The following is a 15,015-nucleotide window of genomic DNA, read 5'->3' on the forward strand; positions in this document are numbered from 1 at the left end:
TCGAACGAAAGCTACCCACAATTAAATATAACATATTAAATTAACAAAATTTTCTCTGGTATGTCTTTGTTGGTTAATAAGCTATGAAAAAAGCGTCTTACTGGTCATTTATCCACTTGTCCCTTTCAATAACACTACTTTTCCGTTGATTACTTTTTGCTGTGCACATTTGTCATCACCACTATAGTGCGTCAGTTTATACATTTGGAGGATCTAGAGAACAAAAGCAAAAACAAAACCTAAATTGTGAGTGGATGCAGTTGATATTGAAAGTTATTAAAATCCTTAAACTAAACAGCGTAAACTGCTGATTATTTATTATCCTGCCCTTATTAAACGTTGCGATCATCAAGATAATCTTTGATTGAGCTCAGTATACCAGTACCTTAAATTCGCCATAATTGATCTTCAACCTTAAACTATGCAAATCAACAAGAAATAAATTGTGAACAATCACGATCACAAAAGATGATTGCAATCGTTCAAACATCTCAAATTGCTCAAATTTTGATAGAAATTAATCATTTTCCTTAAAATTTTGGCTTCCTTGCACCCCATTTCGCCATAGTGTACCAGTTATGGGTAATCTCATAAGGAATACATGTACATAGTGCGAAATGGAGCCAAAATTAAAAAATGTATCCATAACTGGTACAGGGTTCCTATCATTAGCACACACCGTAATAAGTACTAAAAGAAATTTTGACTCCGTTTCTTTATTTTTCCTGTAAAGTATGAAAACATTGATTAGTTTGTCATATCGACGACATTCGTAGGTCTTCTTCTTATTTTTGTAGAAATATTTTTTCTTAGGTAGTGAGATAACAGGCACAGGCACCCTATTTCATTCGCAATTTCGTGAAACATTTCAAATAATCCGATTATTGTGGTTTACGGAATCAATTAATCTGTTTAGTGCATCCCCTTATTGAATTTCTATTGTGTTAACTATTTAATAAAATAAGTAAAATTAGGTGGTTATTCACATGCAGTTATATAGTGATTGCTCCTCAGTTTAAAGGTGAAATATTAAATAAGCGGGGATGAACCTGCCTCGGGATGAAAATCCCCATAAGGGGCTGTTCATAAACCACGTAGACCAAAATTTGGCCATCTCAGACCCCCCCCTCCCCCCTCGTAGACTTTTGTCCATACAAAAATTTTGAAATTTGTATGGAGCGTAGACTTTGGTCAGACCCCCCCCTCCCCCCAAAAAGTCTACGTGGTTTATGAACGGCCCCTAATAAAGAGTTAATAATTAATTAAATCTTAAAATAACTATTTAAAGGTGGACTTTTTAGTGTAAACTACACGCGACAAATTGGTCTTCTGTAGTTTCGAGTAGTCCAAAAGCGTTTGTAAACTAGCTTAAACAGTTTAAACAAGTATTCTAAATTCCAAAGGCTTAATGGAACTAGCGTTAAAGGCGTTAAAGAAACTAGTGTTAAACCGTTTTGATCACTGAATCGAATATGTCTAACAAAATTGTTTTACGAGGCAAGCAAAATTTGTAAGTATGCATGCATAAATAATTATGTAATCACATCTTATGAAACAATTGAAATTTCAGTTTGAGCCGTCTATAACTGCTACAAAAAATAAGTGCTGTCTCTACAAAAAATCCAAACAATTCTTTATCCAACTATAATATCCAAATGCTTACAATTTTTGTACTTTTCGAGTGATTGTTGAAGGTTTAATTCTTGACCGTGAATAGCATAGCATAGCATGAATACTTGCACAACACTTGGATGGAGTTGCAAAGTTGAATATATCCATTGACATTGCTGATGTCGCTACTATCTACAATATCGTAGACCCACTCAGCTCCACACACTTGGCCAAGTCCTTGCAAGTATTTATAAATCCCTTCATCAACTTAGAGCCCAGAACTGAAGCAGCTTCCAATAGATGAAAGGATGTTGAAAATAATGAATTTTCAACTTATATGTAGTTATATCACAAATATATATTACTGAAGTAGAATTGAGCATGAGCATGAGCATGATTGACCGCCCGCGGTTGCTCCTCTGTTATTGCAAGGACAACTGCATTTACATAATAAACCAACAGATGGTGCTTGGGATTAGCTTTCTCTTCATTGTGTAAATGCTGGAATCCCAATACTTTTCAATAAGCAATACCAGCGCCGGCCGCGTCCGAATGCAGGTCAATTGAGGATAGGGAAGGAAGTGATGACGTGATTCTCGCTTAGGCCAATAACCGAGGGATTCTCTGCGTTACTACGAGAAATCACTAGGAGTTTGGACAGGGGAAATGGAGATATGTTGAGGATTTCATCGTGGTAAACGAATGTCATGTTTTGATTCGCGATTAATAATGCGCTCAAGAAGAAATACCCTTCTAAACCGTGGACGACGAACGCGATCTATTGAGGCACACCCTATATAAGTTATTCATTCGCAACTAAGGAGAATACAATGCTAAATACCGACGCATCTGTAGTTTGCGTTTCCGCGCGAGACAATGCTAAACGCGATCAATTCACAAGTATTAACAAAATAACACGTTATAAATAAATCAGAAACATCTTACCACATGGTTCACCGTCTATCTTTTACCGACCCTCTCTTTGACCATGTCTCGCGTAAAGTTTAAACCAATATTTCAACTCTGTACGATACAATAGAATATAGAACAAATTATGTATGTATGTAGTCTACAAACGGTTGACGAAATAAATAAATAATTTTTTTCCAGAAATTCATGCAACCTTTATTTGAGTCAAAACATTTATTCATTTAGACTAAAATATTACAAATGTCGACACCGAAGATGACGAACCATTCAAATTTTTGTGTACATGCAAAAAATGAAAGAAAAATATTTATTATCAACTAAATGTGCATTTGGAACTAGCGCCGACACATGACGTGACGAACTTTTCAATATTTGTTAGATAAATACACAAAAACTAGAGCAGAATTGTATAAATCCTTTAGCATTAATTATTATTATTATTATTATGATAAAATGGAAAGAGCTCACCAATAAACATCCTTCGAAGTGTCCAGTGCATATGTGCTGCAGCATCTTCCACTAACTGGCCTCGAAATCACACTGAACCGCTACAACAACACACGGGTACGACGATGTGCACATTCAAATTGTCGACGACGACGCGGCCGATCCGAATGAAAAAAACGGCACTTTCACTTTGCCTCCAAAAACAAACTAAACCGCCCCGTACGAAGATAAGCACGCACACAGGACGACGACGCGATGCAACGACGAACCAAGACGGACTCATATGAGAAATATACACAAATAGATACATGATAGACAAAGTGAAAGAGATAATTTTCAAGATGCAACTTTCGACATTGACAACAAGAAACAAGTCGACACTCATGGTGACGAACTATACAAATTTGATCAAAATGTTCAAAAGATACATATACACATAATGAATAAATAAAATAATGAAAAGAGAGACATCCAGAAAGAAATTAACAAAGGAGCAGCAATCTCACAAGATAAAAAAGCCCACCACGACCACACGATGACGCGCGATCCGACGAACCCGAGCTATCACTTTTCACTGATGGCTAGGTGACTTCTTCTTTGTAGCACCGCCATCCTGAATGCCGTTTGCGAGGGAACTAGAAACTAGAAAAAAAAGCCCACACACACGACGACGCGCGATCCGACGAACCCGAGCTATCACTTTTCACTGATGGCTAGGTGACTACTTCTTTGTAGCACCGCCATCCTGAATGCCGTATGCGAGGGAACTCATCAAAAATATATATTACTGAAGTAGAATTATACATAAATAAATAATATTGTAAAGATCTCACCAATTGTTTGTTGGTTATTGTGGTCCAATTCCGAATTGTCTGCGATAAATGTTCTTCACATGAAGTCTTGGAAACGCTAATAAGACCGGTAATCCTCTACGGGCACGAGACATGGACCATGTTCGAGGAGGACCTGCAAGCACTCGGAGTTTTCGAGCGACCCGTGCTGAGGCCGATCTTCGGTGGTGTGCAGGAGAACGGTGTGTGGCGGAGAAGGATGAACCACGAGCTAGCTGCACTTTATGGCGAACCCAGCATCCAGAAGGTGGCCAAAGCCGGAAGGATACGGTGGGCAGGGCATGTTGCAAGAATGCCGAACAACAACCCTGCAAAGCTGGTGTTTGCAACTGATCTGGTTGGCACAAGAAGGCGTGGTGGAAGCTCAGGTAAAATATTATCTCCTGGGCGCCCATTAAAAACATCACCCCCGGCGAAGACTGGCGCTTGAGCCAAACTATTTAACACTATAGTTGGAGGAAATGCCAATGCAGTACCCGTAGCTTCCGGGAAGGAAAGCCCAGCTCCCTGGGTTAGTGGGTTAGTGTCAGGCCCTGCGAGCCAGCCGTAAAAAAGACTAGCACCGGAAAATCAACAAGAGAAGAATGCGAATCGATACCAAAGGCGACGACCACAGCGACGAAAAGGGACTTGCGATTGGAAGCTCGGTACGTGGAACTGCAGATCTCTCAACTTCATCGGGAGCACCCGCATACTCGCCGATATACTGAAGGACCGCGGGTTCGGAATCGTAGCACTGCAGGAGGTGTGTTGGACAGGATCCATGGTGCGAACGTTTAGAGGTAATCATACCATCTACCAGAGTTGCGGCAACACACGTGAGCTGGGAACAGCTTTTATAGTGATGGGCGACATGCAGAGGCGCGTGATCGGTTGGTGGCCGATCGACGAAAGAATGTGCAGGTTGAGGATCAAGGGCCGATTCTTCAACATTAGCATAATAAACGTGCACAGCCCTCACTCCGGAAGCACTGATGATGACAAAGACGCATTTTACGCGCAGCTCGAACGCGAGTACGACCGCTGCCCAAACCACGACGTCAAGATCATCATAGGGGATCTAAACGCTCAGGTAGGCCAGGAGGAGGAATTCAGACCGACGATTGGTAAGTTCAGCGCCCACCAGCTGACGAACGAAAATGGCCTACGCCTCATCGATTTCGCCGCCTCCAAGAACATGGCCATTCGTAGCACCTTCTTCCAGCACAGCCTCCCGTATCGTTACACCTGGAGATCACCACAACAAACGGAATCGCAAATCGACCACGTTCTGATTGATGGACGGCACTTCTCCGGCATTATCGATGTCAGGACCTATCGTGGCGCTAATATCGACTCCGATCACTACCTGGTGATGGTTAAACTGCGCCCAAAACTCTCCGTTATTAACAATGTACATTACCGGCGGCCGCCCCGGTTCGATCTAGAGCGACTGAAGCAACCGAATGTCGCCACCGCATACGCGCAGAATCTCGAGGCAGCGTTGCCGGACGAGGGTGTGCTCGATGTGGCCCCTCTAGAGGACTGCTGGAGTACAATCAAAGCAGCCATCAACAACGCAGCTGAGAGCACTATCGGGTACGTAGAACGGAGTCGACGAAACGATTGGTTCGACGAGGAGTGCAGAGCGGTTCTGGAGGAGAAGGATGCAGCGCGGGCGGTAATGCTGCAGCATGGAACCCGACAGAATGTGGAGCGATACAGACAGAAGCGGAAGCAGCAGACCCGTCTCTTCCGGGAGAAAAAGCACCGCCTGGAAGAAGCGGAGTGCGAGGAAATGGAACTGCTGTGCCGTTCACAGGAAACACGCAAGTTCTACCAGAAGCTCAACGCATCCCGCAAAGGCTTCGTGCCGCAAGCCGAAATCTGCAGGGATAAGGACGGGAGCCTCCTGACGGACAAACGTGAGGTGATCCAAAGGTGGAAGCAGCACTTCGACGAGCACCTGAATGGCGAAGAGAATGTAGGCACGGAGGACCAAGGCAGCGGAGGAAATGACTATGTTGGTGCAGCAGAGGACGGGAACGAACCAACTCCCACGCTGAGGGAAGTTAAGGATGCCATCCACCAGCTTAAAAACAACAAAGCGGCTGGTAAGGACGGTATCGCAGCGGAACTCATCAAGATGGGCCCGGAAAAGTTGGCCACCTGTCTGCACCAGTTAGTAGTCAAGATCTGGGAAACCGAACAGCTACCGGAGGAGTGGAAGGAAGGGATAATCTGTCCCATCCACAAGAAAGGCGACAAGTTAATGTGTAAGAACTTTCGAGCGATCACCATTTTGAATGCCGCCTACAAAGTGCTATCCCAGATCATCTTCCGTCGTCTTTCACCTAAAGTAAATGAGTTCGTGGGAAGTTACCAAGCCGGTTTCATCGACGGCCGGTCGACAACGGACCAGATCTTCACCGTACGGCAAATCCTCCAGAAATGCCGTGAATACCAGGTCCCAACGCATCACCTGTTCATCGACTTCAAAGCGGCATACGACAGTATCGACCGCAAAGAGCTATGGAAAATTATGGACGAGAACAGCTTTCCCGGGAAGCTGACTAGACTGATAAGAGCAACGATGGACGGTGTGCAGAACAGCGTAAGGATTTCGGGTGAACTATCCAGTTCATTTGAATCTCGACGGGGACTACGACAAGGTGATGGACTTTCCTGCCTACTATTCAACATCGCCCTGGAAGGTGTTATGCGACGAGCCGGGCTCAACAGCCGGGGTACGATCTTCACGAAATCCAGTCAATTTGTATGTTTTGCGGATGACATGGATATTATTGCTAGGACATTTGAAACGGTGGCAGAACAGTACACCCGCCTGAAACGTGAAGCAGCAAAGGTCGGACTGGTGGTGAATGCGGCTAAGACAAAGTACATGCTGGTAGGTGGGACTGAGCGAGACAGGACAAGCCTTGGCAGCAATGTTACGATAGACGGGGATACTTTCGGTGGTAGAAGGTGGTAGAAGAATTCGTCTACCTCGGTTCCTTGCTAACGGCTGACAATAACGTGAGCCGTGAAATACGAAGGCGCATCATCAGTGGAAGTCGTGCCTATTATGGGCTCCAGAAGAAACTGCGGTCAAAAAAGATTCACCCCCGCACCAAATGTACCATCAAATATACTATATTAACAATATAGGTCACTCTTACGAATTTTTGGCGACTCCTTTTTAGTGAATGTGTCGCCACCAAGCGTCAGAAGAGGTACTACTACACACTAAACGCATGCGCTATCCGAATGACGTTTATTCGTCGAGCTGTCATTGCATGGTGGGGATGTCCACTTCTTTTTAAATAATCGATTAATCAATCATCGATTTTTTTTTCAACTACTCAAATTAGAACATATTTTATTCTTTCTTCTTCAACATTTTCTGGCGTTATGGTCATGTTTACACAACAAAACCAGTTGGTTCAACGATGTTAACGTTCATCCTCATTATTCTCAGCTACCAGCTGATTATGTTTTCATGACAAAATCAGCTGATTTTGCCTGAATCGGGTAAAAAAGGCGAAAAGGTGATACAAATGTTAGGTTAGTACCATATTAGGGCGAGTTAAATTTCGTCGCCAAAGTCTGATTATTCGTGAAAAATAAAATAATTCAGCTAGAAATTTTATTTTGATTAATTTCGTTGTTCATCCGCACTGAACTGTGAGTTTATTCGAATACTGATCGTATTATTCCGGACAACTCCAAGAAAATTTTCCCGACTGGAGCGGAAATCGCCCCTGCTAGAAGAAAATCGAATGTTATAAGAAATGTAACATGGAAAAGTTTATTTTACGAACCGTTTTTATGAATAAAATTTTGACAGTAGCAGGCGTCCTAACACGTGACTATCAATATTATCATCCCCTTTGTTTTCAGAAATTTCCCGTTTCCAAATTTCCCGCAGGAGTGAGGTAAACAGCGCAAAATGGTGCACAGGTTAATTACACTAGTTTACAAAATAAAACGAGAGTCGTGAATTTTTGTCAACGATCAAAATTCTTTATGCACAATAATCGAAATAACGCTGATTTCGAAACCGTGCTTCAAAATTTATTAAGTAGAACAGTTTTTGAGTTTCAGCTCATTATCGAGTTTCACAGTTTTCTTAAATATGGAATTTACTAAAATTCAAATAGCGTAAATCGCCAATTGTTGCACGGCTAAAAATTCGCCAATTATTGCACACCCCATAAGAAAAACATGGAGTGTGCAACAATATGCGAGTTTTAAGCCGTGCAACAATTGGCAAATTACATCTTGCATTTTATTCAACCAATTTTAAAACTTTTCCATAAACTGAATATATTACCTTTCGATCTTCTGAATGCAGGTTTTGCGTCATATTGATGAAATTCAAGATATTGGCCAGTTTTAGTGACGATCTCCCTAAATTTTAGCAAAATTTCCAAAAATATATGAAGAAATGTATTATTTCAATAAAAAAAATCAATTTAAAAATTCTTTCTCAACGTTCATTTGACATATCATATGTAGGCGAACTACAGTAAAAAATCAGCTCAATCGGAGCATTGATTACGGAGAATGAGATGTATGAAGTGAGCAACTTTGCTTCAAAATAGAACAAAAATCGATTTCAAATCATCAACCTTGTATGGAAAGTCGAAAAAATTTCCGCTCTACTGTAATTTTTTTCCTTCCCGTTTTCGAACTCAGGACATGAATCTACACTGAAAATGATTATCAGCTTACCGAGTTCAAAAATGCTGTAAACTAGTGTTATCCATTGTCTAGTTATTTTTCCCTTCTTCAAAATATTAGTATAGTGCATAGCACCTTCACGGGGTGTCCTCAGATTACTGTTGAACAAGAATATAGACTGATTTTAAGTAAGGGCTTTATGACGTAGTTGACGTTTTGGTAATCGTGTATAAAGTCTAATAAAACCAAGCTTGACTTCAACATAGATTTTGTGTGTTCGATCTCATGAAATGTTTTGATAAAAAAAAAACAAAATTCTCCAAGGCTACGAAGTTTACGAGTTACTTCCAAATTATATAAAACGTTTCTATTCAAAGATACGCTCGTAAACGACGAAAAAACGCTTTGTCAAAGAACAAAACATGTTCACTTTTTTTTAACTCCAACCGAATATGGATTATTAAATTATAGGTAGTTATCCTGGCCAACATCGTACCCGCGTTTTTATATGCACTTCTTTAAAACATAATTTAAAAATTCAATGTTGTCAGTGTTTTCTTGTATACTTCTCTGGTCGATTTTTTATTCTTATTTTTGTAGTATGACTGAAAATAGTACAGCAGTAAGAATAACAACAACAATAGGGTATAAAAACCCTAACGAAAGTACGACTCCGTCAAGGCGCAGCATAGGTGAAGTGAACTTTTCTCACTTTTTATCGAGTTCTGCTCCATAGAAATACAAACGAGCCATTTCTGTACAGAAAAGTAAATTCTCTTCCAGATGCGTCTAGAACAAATTATACGATTAAATTGAGGAGCTCTTGCTATTGGCATCAATAATGATGATATTAAAAGCCATTGTCGAAGGAAAATAGTTAGTTTTGAGGGCGAAAAAGTAAACTCTTGATGTTAAACGATTTCGGTGACGTCACAATGAGGAAGCATTCATAATCTTCTATAGATGTATTCGTAGATGACATCTACTGAAATGTTATTTTGTTTGCGTATATTGTAAATCGATTATTTATTAATCGATTATTTGAGAACAAAAAAACTTGGACACCCCTAACATAATTTTCGAGAAATGTCGCATTGCACGGTAAACTGAAATTGATCAAAATACAATTATTGACATTTTCTGACAACAGGTGGTGCTGTTATCATTTACCACCGGTGTCCCCATGTCGTTGTATGTGAAAACGCGAAGTGACCTATATTGTTAATATAGTATATTTGGTACCATGTACAAGACGTTAATAAGACCGGTGGTTCTCTACGGGCACGAGACGTGGACGATGCTCGAGGAGGACATGGAAGCACTCGGAGTTTTCGAGCAACGGGTGCTAAGGACGATCTTTGGCGGCGTGCAGGAGAACGGTGTGTGGCGGAGAAGGATGAACCACGAGCTCGCTGCACTTTATGGCGAACCCAGCATCCAGAGGGTGGCCAAAGCCGGAAGGATACGGTGGGCAGGGCATGTTGCAAGAATGCCGGAAAAAACCCTGCAAAGTTGGTGTTTGCTAACCATCCGGTTGGTACAAGAAGGCGTGGAGCGCAGAGAGCACGATGGGCGGACCAGGTGGAGCGTGATCTGGCGAGTGTTGGGCGTGACCGACGTTGGAGAGCTGCAGCTGCAAATCGAGTATTATGGCGGCAAATTGTTGATTCAGTATTATCATGAATTTGATGATAACTAAATAAATGAATAAATGAAATGAAAGAAGGCGTGGAGCGCAGAGAGCACGATGGGCGGACCAGGTGGAGCGTGACTTGGCGAGCATCGGGCGCGACCCAGGATGGAGAGCGGCAGCCACGAACCGTGTATTATGGAGAAATATTGTTGATTCAGTTTTATCTTGAATTTGATGTAATACTAGGGGAAATTACCTATTCTCGCCCATTTTGTTCTCTTCGTCTTCGGGGGTTTTTTGAAACCTATTGAACTCACAGTTGGTCTCAAATCCTTCCCAACTAAGCTGAATTATATGGCCAAGTTTCAGGTAATTTGGCTGACAAAATCCCCCCATGACGAAGAGAACAAACATGCCGATAATACCCATTGTCACCCTAGATAAATGAAAGAAATGAATGAAGTCTTGGAAGAAACATTTTTTATTTGCCTCATTTTTTATCCGAGTGAGAGGCAATCAATTTGACACAATAACAGCAATTAGTTATAGGCAAAAGGTTATTGCGACCATAACAAATTGCAAATGCTCCATAGAAAACCAAAAAGCGTTTCCTAAAGAATGAACATATGTTCCATGAAAATGTGCTATGTTACCCATAAATAGTTGAAAACGTTCCATACTTTATAGAAAATGTACCGGTAAAACATAAACTTTTCTCATTAAAAGTGCAATTTTGTACCAATAAAAAATACTAAAATGTTCCATAATAAAATGCAAATGCTCCATAAAAAATAAAATTGTACCCATAGTAAATTGAATATTGCTCCATAGAAAATCTAAATTGCATTATAAAAAAATCAAAATGCACCATAAGAAATAGGTAAATGTTCCATAAGTATTATCAAACTGCACCATATAAAATATGGTTTGCTCCATAAAATATTGAAAATGCTCCAGACCTTAAACATCTGCCCACTCATGTAGTGCAATATAAATCAATTCAGCAATACCGAATTTAAATAGGATAATATACTATCTATGGAGAATTTTTAATTTTTCATGGGGCAGTTCTATTTTTATATAGTGCAGTTTGATAATACTTATGAATCGTTCATCTATTTTCTATGGTGCAATTTTAATTTTTCATGGACAATTTAATTTTTGTATGGAGCAATTGTTCAATTTACTATGTGTACAACTTTATTTTTTTTATGGAGCATTTGCAAAACATGTAAATTTACGTCTTCCAGGACACCCCAATATAAAACTTATTTTTTATTAGCGCCTTTTTGTGTCCGAGTACTGTGTGACGAGGGCTGTCGAATTTGTCAAGGCAGAAGAAAGCCGTCCATATTATGTTTCCAGTTCAAAACCGAATTAGCGACATTTTTTCTTTGACTTCCGCTGCTTTTGCCTTGCGTTAAACACAATCTCGGAAGTGGGGCGCTGTATAGAGCACCAGGTGTACAATACAGCGCCCCACTTCCGACATTGTGTTTAACGCAAGGCAAAAGCAGCGGAAGTCAAAAATCGTCTGGGAATGTATTTTCTCTTTGCGACAGCTGTGTCAATCAAACTCGGTAAACTTGTACTGGGTTCCAGGACACTGTGGCATTGAAGGGAATGAAAAGGCAGATGATCTTGCAAAACGGGGTTCTAATTCACAGTTTATTGGCCCGAAACCATTCTGTGGTATACCTAACTGTGCAATAAAAATGGAACTTAAATGCTGGGAAGAACAAAAGGTGATGACCAATTGGATGGCTGTCAAAAAGTGTACCCAATCAAAAAGATTTATAAACCCAAATGCAAATAAATCTAAAAAGCTTTTAGAGCTCAACAAGAGACCCAGTAAACCACAGATCGTAATGGGAAGTGCATTCAAAATCGTATATCTCGCTGTTAGAAATCAAAGTCGTAAAAACCGTTGTGTCTTGTGATAATAAATATCAAGTCCAATTGTATATAAATCATTGCTGCGATTGGTTTTGGAATAAGTTTGTTGTGTATAAAGCAAGTCATAAATAGCGCTAATTGAAGTCATCACTGTTTGCATACGCTTACCAGTCGTTTATAATGTTAGTAAAGTTTGGTTGGGAATCGTAATGACTTAATGAATTTCGGTGATTGGGTGGTGTTGGATGCAAAATGAAAAAAAAAAAACATCCCACTTGCCTTGCTCATCACCGCCTGGCCACTGATAATGATGGAAACATTCTGTCTACCAATAATGATATTCGGGCAATCTTTGGGAGTGTTAATAGGCAAGGCATAAATGACAATTTTGTCTCACAATTATTCATACATGAGCAGTAAACTTCACCCGCGACGACGACAACGACGTCATCGTCGAAACGTACATTCGATGAAGGACTAAACAAAACATGTCGTAATGAGTGCAAATCCAACTCGCTACGAGTTGTATATGATTTGACAACTCATCATTAGGTATACTATATACCCGAGCAGAGGAGAATATCAAAATAATAACAACGAAATAACAAAACCTGTTTTTATATCTTAGTTTGTTATTATTAACTTATTGAGGTATAACCATTCCATAACATGTTTTGTTGGACAACCTTATTTTGTCATGATCGTGCTAATGGTAAATTTTCTTCAAATTACATTTCAATAGCATGTTTTGTTGTAGCATGAGTTCAGTTTTTGTTTTGTTATTGAGACTGTACAAATTTTTGATCGTTAATAGCACAACAATGACAAGCTTTGCAATCAAAACTACACTATTCGAGATTAACGTTGTTAACAGCTAAATATTATTTTCTCAATAGTACCTCTTCCTCTTCTTTTTGACATTACCATTCTAACTGGGAAAGAGCCAACTCATCAGCCCTTTGTTTCATAAGCACTTTGATAAGTACCTGTATTTTTTTCCAGTTTCAGTTGGCTACAAGTACGTTTATAGAAAGTGTCATAGAGTGTTATCCATTTTACGTTTTGGATCAGCTGGTGAAATTCCAGGATGAACTACACATTTCGGACAAAAATGTCAAAAAAGAAGTCAGACACCAAGAAGAAGTCACCAAGAAGAAGAAAAGGAAATCTATTAAGTTTAGACCTTTTTTATTGCTTTCACTGCATCGAGGTCTTTTTGGTTTAGATATTATAACTCATTTTGATTTCTGATTGTTATCAGAAACTTAATTATATCAAAATTTGTTATTGAAATATTTTACTTATTCGCTATTATTAAGTTGTTATTGAAACTAACAAAACGTGTTATTTAACTGGTCTTTCAGGAACATTTTTTGTGATGATTTTTGTTATTTTGCCGCTTATGACAGACAAGTTTATAACATGATATGTTATGTTAATAACATGAAAATAAATATTTTCGTTACCCAGTTATTTTGTCACAATAACATATTTTTTTATGCTGTTGCAATTCCCTTCTGCTCGGATATCAGTACAGCATTGTGATAAATGGAATCGCAATGACTTAGAAAAAAATGCAGCCCATTCTTCATATCAGCGTTCATGTAGGAAGGCAAAGACAAGTTTCAAGGGTGGTTTAGAAAGCTTTAGTAATTATTGGTCAAAATTTGTGCTCTGCTCAAGGCAGATCAGTTAGTACAATGGTATGGACTTAAACTCACAATCTCAAGGTGCCGTGTTCTAGGCTAGGTGTCAACTTTTTTTATAGCTAATTTCGGACATCGTATTACATATCACCCGAAGTCGAATTTTATTCTTTCGATCGATTATTTGGGACATCGTAATGATGATCATATGAAATCGCGAAACATCGTCAGAAGTACGTATATGGCCTCCACTTTGGTACGTATATAGCAGTTTTGTGCAGTTTATACGATGGAATAGGTTCTTATATAGTAGTGTATAATACAAATTATACAGACCAAAATGTTTACTGGGGAGCTCTATGTACATACACTGGCCTAGTAACTGGGCACTGTCCGAGCAGATATCATTTGAAAAACATTGGCCAAGTACAGAATGATATCTGTCGCTTTTGTAATGTCGAAAGTGAGACCTCGGAACATCTACTGTGCAGCTGTGATGCGTTATACAGGCGCAGAATGAAGTTTCTCGGTAGCAGCTGTTTACAGCCCAGTGAGATCTGGTCTGCTGATCCTGGAAAAGTGATTGGTTTCATAAACCATATCATACCTGAATGGAAACATGTCAGTGCAAGTAGCTGACCATCTTATTAATGGTGATCGGTTGGCGTGACATGTAGAGTGAACAGGGATATACTACAAAAGTTCTATTTATTGGACGCAGTAGTTATAACTCCCCAACAAAAAAAAAACCGTCCAGGTTTTCCACGGATACATCACATTTAACCTGGGATAACAAGTCAGAAGGCAAACGTCCATCGGCAAGTGCCGGTGATACCCGCCGGACGATTGGCAAAGTGGTCCAATTTGATCCAGAGTCTACGCCCAGCGTGTTGTAACGAAGTAGTCTACCATGCAAGCCAGCAGTTAGTTAGGTGACATAGGTCGCTTTTAAGGTCAGATCTTTCTTTTTCATAATAGTACTAGCTGTCCTGGCAAACTTTGTCTTGCCGTCTTGTGGTGGTTTGACAACTGTTGAGCTCGAAATAGCACCGCACTCTAGATTGATTTTATTTCAGTCGGGTTGATTTCCTTCCCAGCTCATGGAAAATCAGTTCTATATCAATTTTGTTACTTTTCTAGTTGATTTTCGTAACTTTTTATACATATAAACACAGCCACCATGAATACGAATCGAAACGTGCAAGGGTCATGCTGATCGGTTCGGCCGTTCGTGAGTTTTGTTGCCTCAAAGAAGCTACAAACTCATTTTTATACATATAGACTAGCTGTCCCGGCAAACTTTGTCTTGCCAATCTTTTGGTGGTTTGACAGCTTCTGG

The sequence above is a fragment of the Aedes albopictus genome, chromosome 2 (assembly GCF_035046485.1).
Source record: "Aedes albopictus strain Foshan chromosome 2, AalbF5, whole genome shotgun sequence".
Classification (NCBI taxonomy): domain Eukaryota; kingdom Metazoa; phylum Arthropoda; class Insecta; order Diptera; family Culicidae; genus Aedes; species Aedes albopictus.